Raw genomic sequence first — 8,997 nt, forward strand, 5'->3', positions numbered from 1 at the left:
TCTGAGTAGAAAAGCCTAGGCTCGTGCTGCAGATTGGCATGGGAGGCTGCACCAGCCAGCTTCCTTCCCCTCCTCCTCCGCCAAGCCACAGGTGTCCCCTGCGCCCTCCACAGGCTTGTCATAGGCATATCATATCAGGCTCCACAGGCTTCCACAGGCTTGGAAGCTGCGCTGGGAAGCAGAGTGCGGGGGGAGGGGAGGCAGGCCGGGTTCAGGCGAGAGCTTGGAGATGGGGGCAGGAGGGGGTCGTTGTGCGGTCAGGCAGGGGCCAGGCACCTGCCCACCCTGCACCCCCCAGCACCCACCCAGCGAATGCCTCTATTTTGCTCCCCCCTCCTGGAATGCCTCCAAAGGGGAGGGGCCCCTGCAAAAAGGTGCCGGAACTCCGTCCCCCCACGTTCCATTAGAAAAAAGCCCTGGTTACATGGGAAAGAATTCCTTGCGCTTGGTGAATAGGAGATGGAGTGCATTAACTGCAAAAATATGACCCCAGACCAACAATGGCTGCGATTTGTACACTTGTAATCTTGCTCTCAAAAACATAAAAGCACTTGCTTCTCACCCCTTGTTTTCTGGCCCAGTTTATTTTTTTTTCCTGCTTACCTGAGTGATAAAGAATACTGCTGCAGAGTCTCAACAGAAACATAGTTTCTTAAGTTGTTTTCTTCCAAAAGTGTAATATGTCTATTTTTTGAAGTTTACTCTGATTTTAATTATAATCCTTCATATGTAGCACTATTCATTATTATTGTTATTGAAATGAAAAATCTTAGTAAATTACTGATTCCAAAAGGGCATTTTTTTTCCATGCACGCAAAGGGATACTACTGTATAGAGCTTCCCCCTTCACCCAAGCGAATGAGGAGCCCACACAGGCAGATACTCCATGTGTGTGTTGCAGCTTCCAAGGGTGGTTGGAATAAGTGCAAATCCTAACCCTTCAAGTCAGCGAGAGATTTACCAGCTTCTTCAAAGGATGGGGGATTTCGTTCAGGGAAAGAATAAGACTTTCAATCCCATTTTTACCACTTGGGGTTTGTGTGCTGAAGCTCTTCATCTGATTTCCAGCATGCTGCTTTTCCTTCTCAACTCGGGTATTAGGTTTACTTATAAATTAGTAGCTACTCGGGACAGAATCAGATGTCCTCCTCCTGTTTAATTTCCACTTGGCATCCGAAATCGAAATCGCAAAGTGGCAGTGTCTATTCCAGGATCTCTTTTCACTCGTTCAGCAGTTTTCTTTTCTGGAGAAGAAAAACTCTTCGTGCTTTCTCAAGAATTCATTAAGGATTAGTGAAAATTGGCTAAGAGGGGAGGTGCTGCAGATGCCATCATGTTCCAATTTTCCACTTCTCCACCACAGCTGTATTTTCTACCTATGGTAATTATATGCATCCGTACGAATTGTAGAAGTATACTTGCAAAATTCAGTGGGCAGCCTTTTATACATTTCCAAGTTCACTTCTGATTTTGATGAAAAGAGACGTACCCCACATGCTTAAACTGGAGCAAGATTTTTTTTTTCCCCCATATAAGCCAATTTATTTATAATGTGAATGGAACCTTTGTTTCAATCCAACGTTTTAGGATTTCAGTAGCATAATGAGTCACTGCATTTCATTTCTTTCCACATGAAAATGACTTCAATTCAGTCTTCTCCTTCCTCATGTACATATGCAGGATTTATGGGAGTATCTTTTGGCACTGTCCATGACAATATCTTGCAGAAACATCTGTGGAGTTTGACCAGCCCAAGAACTTGAAAACATGACTTTTCCCAAACCCAATCTCTCTCCTTCTCTAGTTGTGCATTCCCATACACTGCCCATAAAATTGTGCATTTTTTTCCTGTCTGGAATTTGTAGAATGGGGTAAGGAGAGAATATTCATTGAATACTTTCCCTTTGCCACAATCATGGCAGATCTTGCCACTGTCACACATGCCCTGGTCACATCAAGGATAGATTATTGCAATGATTCCCAAACTTTCTGGCACCAAGACCCACCTCAGACTCCACAGTGGGTCACAACCCAGTGCTCCCTGCCACACTGCAAAGCCTTACTGGGTGCCTTCAGAGGCTGCTTCGAGGTCACACCTGGCCCACAACCCACTCTGTTCACCTCAGTGAGCCTCTGAATGTCTGGAAAAGCAACCCAGAAATAAATGAGAAGTTGCAGGTGCTTCTGATCACTTCCTTAAGGTATTCTGAGGCCCACAGAGGCCAAAGGAATGGGTCAAAGGCCTGGCACAAACCAGGAGCAGCCTCCAGAGGTTCCCAGTAAGGCTTTGCAGTATAGCAGGGACATCAGGTCACTATTCACTGCACACCCGCAGTATGGGAAATACTGGATTACTACAATATTCAAAATTGGCTGGCTGGCTTTGAAAAGTGCTTGAAAATTCTGCTGGTAAAAAATGCAGGAGCAGTTTGATTGCTGCTGAATTTTGGATACTTTGTTGTGGTATCAGCTTAATTGGTTTCTAGTTTGTTTCCAAGTTTAATTGAAAGTCAAGTAAAGTCTGAAGTGGTTGAAGACCAGGATACTTAAGAACATAAGAAGAGCCCCACTGAATCAGGCCATAGGCCCATCTAGTCCAGCTTCCTGTATCTCACAGCGGCCCACCAAATGCCCCAGGGAGCACACCAGAAAACAAGAGACCTCATCCTGGTGCCCTCCCTTGCATCTGGCCTTCTGACATAGCCCATTTCTAAAATCAGGAGGTTGCACATACACATCATGGCTTGTACCCCGTAATGAATTTTTCCTCCAGAAACTTGTCCAATCCCTTTTTAAAGGCACCCAGGCCAGATGCCATCACCACATCCTGTGGCAAGGAGTTCCACAGACCAACCACATGCTGTGTAAAGAAATATTTTCTCTTTACGCAGTGTGTGGTTGGTCTGTAGGAACACCTTCTCTAACATATTTTTGTGAGGATTTGACATTCCCCAAAAGACAGTTTCTCCTCCTCTGTTGAGTTTTTCTAAGCTACACCCGTAGTTCATGCAGGGGAACAATGAACATGCCCCAGAATCAACCACACCATACTTCTTGGAGAGGTATGACAACATAGAAAAAGTCCCATCCATATAGGAATGAGATCACTTATTAACTGACTTATTCTATTCTATTTCTTTAGTATCCATATAAATTATAATATTTACTAATGGATAAACAGGGCTCTTTCCCAACTCCTGATCAATAGTATGCAAAAAGACACCTGGAACACTGATCCATCTAACCCAGTGTGTCTTACTAGCTTCTCTGTCCAGTGGCAGACTTACCCCGCCCCACACCCAGGGCAAAGGTCTGCGATCCTGCCCCTGAACTATGCCACTCCCCACTCAATGGCGCTGCCACCCCCACTTCCGAAGCAAGCCCAATCCTATACATGTCTACTCAGAAGTAAGTCCCATTAGAGTCAGTGGGGCTTATTCCCAGGAAAGTATGGATAGGATTGGGGTGCAAGGCTTCCCAGCAGTCTTAATGGTTGGCAACCTTCAGTCTCGAAAGACTATGGGATAAGCCTACAGCACCCAGTATTCCCAGGCGGTCTCCCATCCAAGTACTAACCAGGCCTGACCTTGCTTAGCTTCCAAGATCAGACAAGATCAGGCATGTGCAAGGTAACAGTTGCAGTCTTAAAATGTACTTCTAAAAAATCAGTAGTACAGTTTCCAACCACGTCAAGAGGCTAGTCGTAGTGTCATGTGGGCTCAGCACCTGGGGCATGTGCCCCACCTGCCCAGTGCTAGGTCTGCTGCTGTCTCTGTCCAATCCTTTCCCATCCTCCACCATTGTGCCAAGGCAGCCACACTGCTGGAGTTCACTCTGTATCCAGTGGTGTGTGTGTGGGGGGGGGGGGTGGGTGATCAGACAGCCAGCAGGAGGTAAGTATATATTTTTGCATACACATCAATAGGCTGTCAATCACCTATGGGTCTACTCAGACATACGCCAGTCATTACCTGGTGCATGTTCAAGGGTCGAAAAATGGCAGGGTGATTTGGGAATTGCACTTTAATTGTAACCTTCATGGCAGAAACCATGAACACCCTATTCATTTTATCAATTATTGACAGGGCATCACATAGTGCAACTGCTAGTTGTCTCCATAGTCATTTCTCAAAAGTCCAGAGTAGTTCATTGGTTGTTGTTTTTTCTTTGGGGGGGGGGGGGTTGTTTTGTGTTTTTTTAAGATAAAAGCTTTTCCTTTTTCATTTTTTTTTTCTGCTGAGCTGAAATATTCCCAGAGTTTGAACACATCTCGTACATCCGTTATTTGCTCTTTAATTTTTTTTTTTTACTTAAAGTGTTTCAAGGCCAGGCTTTGGCAAGGAGTTATGAGGTCAGGATATTTGCTTGCTAAGGAAAACTCTGGTAGAGTTAGCTCCTGGGGTGGAATTTGCCTTGACATGCTATATTCGGAATGGGGGGGAAAAATAGAAGAGCATTCACTTCTTATAGAATTCGGTGGCTCCAATTCTAGGAGCTGTGCTATTAATAGAGAGCAACGTACATGGGTGGAGATGTTGATTGATGTAATACTACAGGGCATTAAGACTACCTGTTATATAAGGATAAAGAAGCAGAGATACTGTTACAGAGACAAGGTTCATGGAGAACTTTCCCCCATTCCCAAAAGATAGCAGGCAATCCCAATTAGTAAGGATCAGCAGTCTCCAGCCTTTTAAATGCATCTGCTGATCAAGTCTCAACCTGATTTCTCTTATCTTTTCCATTTTTTGCTCACTGTCCTCTGTTACTTCTAGGCTGATCCATAACCAATTAAGCTGAAATGTAGAGAGATATACCTTAATAGTCCATTGTTACACATGTGGTTTAACACATGCCCATAGGGCTCCTGTATGTGCAGAGGGCTTCCTATTCATCACCAAAGAGAAAGCAATTCCATCCCCTGGTAGATGTTCATAACAGGCTGAAAAATCAAGACAAATGTTGGGGGAAATGGGATGACTGTTACCAAGATACCCTGCTTGTGAGCTTTCCAAGGGCATCTGACTAGCCACTAATAGAATCTCCATCATGGGCTAAGTGGGTCCTGGTCTGATCTAGCAGGGCACTAGCATGAGCTGCAATCTCTAAGAGACTTCCAGGACCCAATCCACTCTTCTTCTGCCCCGTGACCACTTTAATCTGCCCTCCTCAACCCCATTCCACCCTCCCCTGGCTTGCCTCTTCTTACCTCTTGGGCTCTGGCCTAGTGGCATAGCTACAAGAGGACGGCATGGTAAATACTGCAGGTGCCGCAATGCGCCATGTAAACAGCCTTCCCACTTGCCATCAGAGCCATTCTGAGTGGTGATGGTACAGGCGCTTGCCAAACCAAATGACGTCTGGACCGCCCAGAACGGCTCCAACAGCAAGATAGGTAATTTACATGGCACATTGAGGCTCCTGCTTACCACATCACCCCCTGTAGCTACACCACTGCTCCAGCCTTCCGCTGGCACTCCAGCAGCTTGCTAATTCATGTCCTGCAGAAAGCACTTTTACAATTCATGTCCTGCCGATAGCCAGAAAGCAGCTAGCATTGGAGAAATGTTTGTTCTGCCAGCACTAGAAGTCCATAGGCTTGATCTGCTACTGTAGCATCTCATGACATTTGTCTGTTCACTTAGGAAAAAACGTATTTGCACAATGCAAATTCCTTCTGTAGTTTTAGCAGGGGCCATTTGTTCCTCTCTTGACTTTATAAGGCTCTTATTAGCTGTACATTTCCCCCCCCCCCCAAATACTTAATTGAAGAGATGTTTCTGGTTGTTTATCAGAATATAACTAGCCAAGAATGACAGTTTCATTACACATCAGTTACGTCTGCCATGAATTTCAACATGGAGTCTTCCATTGCATGTTTTGTTTTTGGTTATTTATTGATATTTGTGGAGGTAAGGGCAGGAAGAGAGAAATAATGAATATTTAACTGTGTAGCTTTGAAACAGCAGCTTTTGCATAACAGGGGTCCAATTGGTCCCTTTGAGTTTATATAAGACCTCGGCAGAATAGAAAATGCTGACATTTGCAGGTCTCCCAAATGGACAACTCTAACCCTCAATTAGAGGAATTACTGAGGCCTTCTTGAAGAAGCAAGACAAATTCTTTATGAGACACAGCTGCATTTCAGAACCATATTCATGTGTCACTATCCACATGCACATTTATATGTTGTTGTTTTCCCCTTATCTGATGGGAAGGGATTTTCGCATTTGCAGGATGCAAGGATTGAATAAAAGGAGAAGCCTGCACCAGCGGTTCAGTTGTCATAACAAATTGGACCAAAATCTGTTAGCCTCTTTTTAAAGAAACAAAATTTCCACAACTCTCGCTTCTGACCATGGCTAGAAGGAAGCCCAGGTTAACTAACCTGGATTTAAACGGGCTATTATGAAGAGTCTTGCAATTTGTAGTTGGCCAGTTCAGAACTGGGCAATTCATTGAGCATAACCTCTTGTGCCAGCTTCCGTGATCGTGACACAATAGTATTTGTGATGCATTGACCTAGTTCTTGCAGGCCCAAGTAGTTGGTAACAGATACATATGTGATCTCAGGTCTGCCTTATTGCAGGTCCAAATTTTGGAACAAAGAGGTGGTGTTCAGCCCCCATCCACAGTGGTGTTCAACCCCCATCTGCAACTTTCCCTCTCATAGGCATTTTCCTAAGATGAGCTGAGCTGGGAGAAAGTACTTCAGGGAAAGGACTACAAGGAGAGAAACTACGGAGACTGTGGAGAAGATTTTGTCCCTTTCACTCTCACTCCTTCTTTTGATCTAACACTGGGAATCCCCAAACCCTGTTGATTTGAACAGATGCATGTTCAAACACAGGAGTCTTCCACCATTATACCTACATTGGCGTTAGACACAAATACTGGGGGTTATGAAGATTATAACCAAGTTTCGATTGCTATCAAAATTTGGGGGGGGGGGGTCGGGGTCTATTCATGTGGAATCAGTCTGTAGTTTGGGAATTCCAAGGTACTAGGCACACCCACAAAATGATCACTAGGGGAGAAAAGGTCAGTAGCAAAATGTCATGTCTACCAACTGCACGAGGGGGGGAAAAGTTCACATGTATTTAAATTCTTCATAATTGAACGAATTGCAGGCTTACTAGCGTGGATGTATTTCATATTTAAAACACGAAAAACTACCAACTCTAATGTGCAGTTTGAATGATTGCAAAGGAGCCATGGTGAGTCTTGAACCCCTTTACCTTTCTGTTCAGTTCCTTAACCTAGTGATCAGAGCACAGATTAAACACTCCCCAGATGCAAGCAAGGACTGCGATGGGCATCAAATGGGTAGCAGCAAGTGCAGTAAAGTTGTCCTCCTTCATTTGCAGAAGCATCTCTTTATCAAGAAAACATAGCGGGGCTTTATATTTTCTGCTGGGAATGTATTAATCATGGTTGACAACCTTCAGTCTCAAAAGACTATGGTATAAGCCTACAGCACCCAGTATTCCCAGGTGGTCTCCCATCCAAGTACTAACCAGGCCTGACCCTGCTTAGCTTCCAAAATCAGACAAGATCGAGCATGTGCAATCCTAAGCAGCTGTAGCACTCGGGCAGCAACCGCTGCACTGGTCTAGGCTGTTGCAAAAATACTATAAAGCATATTGCAACACCCTGGCAGTTAGGAGTGCTGGCAGGAAGGCCTGCGCTGTCCTGCTGGCACCAGTGGAGGAGGGGACATGTGCCAGAATATGTAAGAGCTGCTCCAAGCAGCACAGGGGCTGGGGCGGTGGGGGAGGGTGGAGATGGGTGGATTGGGTCCCGGGAGAGGTGGGATGAGTAGCAGTCACATGTCCTATCCCCCTTCCCAGACTTGAAAACCCTACACAAAGGCAACACGGACTTGTGCTGACTATTCAGCAGGCGTAGATTCGAGCTGCTCCATTGAGCAGGCTGGGGATTTACTCAAGGCAAGGGGACAAATGTCCCGAGAAGACCTTCCTCCTGCTCAATTCATGCTTAGGATGCAGAGTAGCCATGCTGGTCCCGCTGCATTAGCACACGTGGTGGTACACTAGGGTTTACATCACCCATGTAGGAGACCAGCTTGTCATCCCTATAATGGATTTCCTCCCATGCAGTGGGTGGAGCAACACCCTGGGTGGTGGGTGTGGTGGTGTACCATTGCCCCACCCCACTGGCTTTTTTGGCTATAACGTTTGATAGAATAGAGATTTCAACGCAGTTTTTTGCATTCTGCATGAAATTACGCATCGATTGATAATTACCATGATGGTATTATTCGAAAATGCCAAGTTTTTAAAAATTTTGACTAGTAGTGGTGTCACACCCCCCCTGTGAGTGTCACCTGGTGAGGCCTACACCCCCCCTACACCTCCCTAGCAATGCCACTGAGCATAGGTTAAGATTGGCCTGTCCATAAGGTAATTTATCAGGAACAAGGTGGGGCAATGCCAAGGTAGACTTTCTGAATGGTTTTCAGCACAGTTCATGCCCAGGCTCAACTTTTCTGTCAAGAAGCTTTAGAAACTATGAAAAGTGGAGAAACTTGAGATGGAAAAAAAAATTGGCCAAGAACAGTAACCTGACAGCCAGGAAGGGGGAGAAGTGATCAGCATTTTGCTTTCTTCCTTATTCACTTTCCCCTCACCAAATGCCCGTGCCACACAGCTGAAGCCTGCCTTTCTGAAATAATCTCTGCCCACTGCCGCGCTGAAACCCTCAGAGCAGCTGAGGCGATCACCCCTTTTTTGAGAAAGAAAAGGCATATGTCAGGCCTGCCTCACCCACAGAGCCTTCGGGCAAAACACATCATTCTTTTGGTGCTGTCAGGGACTGAATAAATCACAGATAAGTGGGTTAAAATGTCAGCCCCCCATGGAATTGAAATAAATCGGCTACCTTTCGGCATTCAAGCGGGATGCTAAATGGCAGTGCCACCAGCTCCTCAACCATTCGATGGGGCAAATTAAATAGCTTAACGAGCATGAATACATA

General features: G+C 45.3%; 1 pseudogene; it reads right to left on the reverse strand.

Annotated features, from left to right (window-relative positions):
* Nucleotides 1-3,527: 3,527 nt before the first annotated feature.
* Nucleotides 3,528-3,644, reverse strand: LOC136654574 (5S ribosomal RNA; annotated as a pseudogene).
* Nucleotides 3,645-8,997: the final 5,353 nt, after the last annotated feature.

This window comes from Tiliqua scincoides, chromosome 5 (assembly GCF_035046505.1).
Source record: "Tiliqua scincoides isolate rTilSci1 chromosome 5, rTilSci1.hap2, whole genome shotgun sequence".
Lineage (NCBI taxonomy): Eukaryota > Metazoa > Chordata > Lepidosauria > Squamata > Scincidae > Tiliqua > Tiliqua scincoides.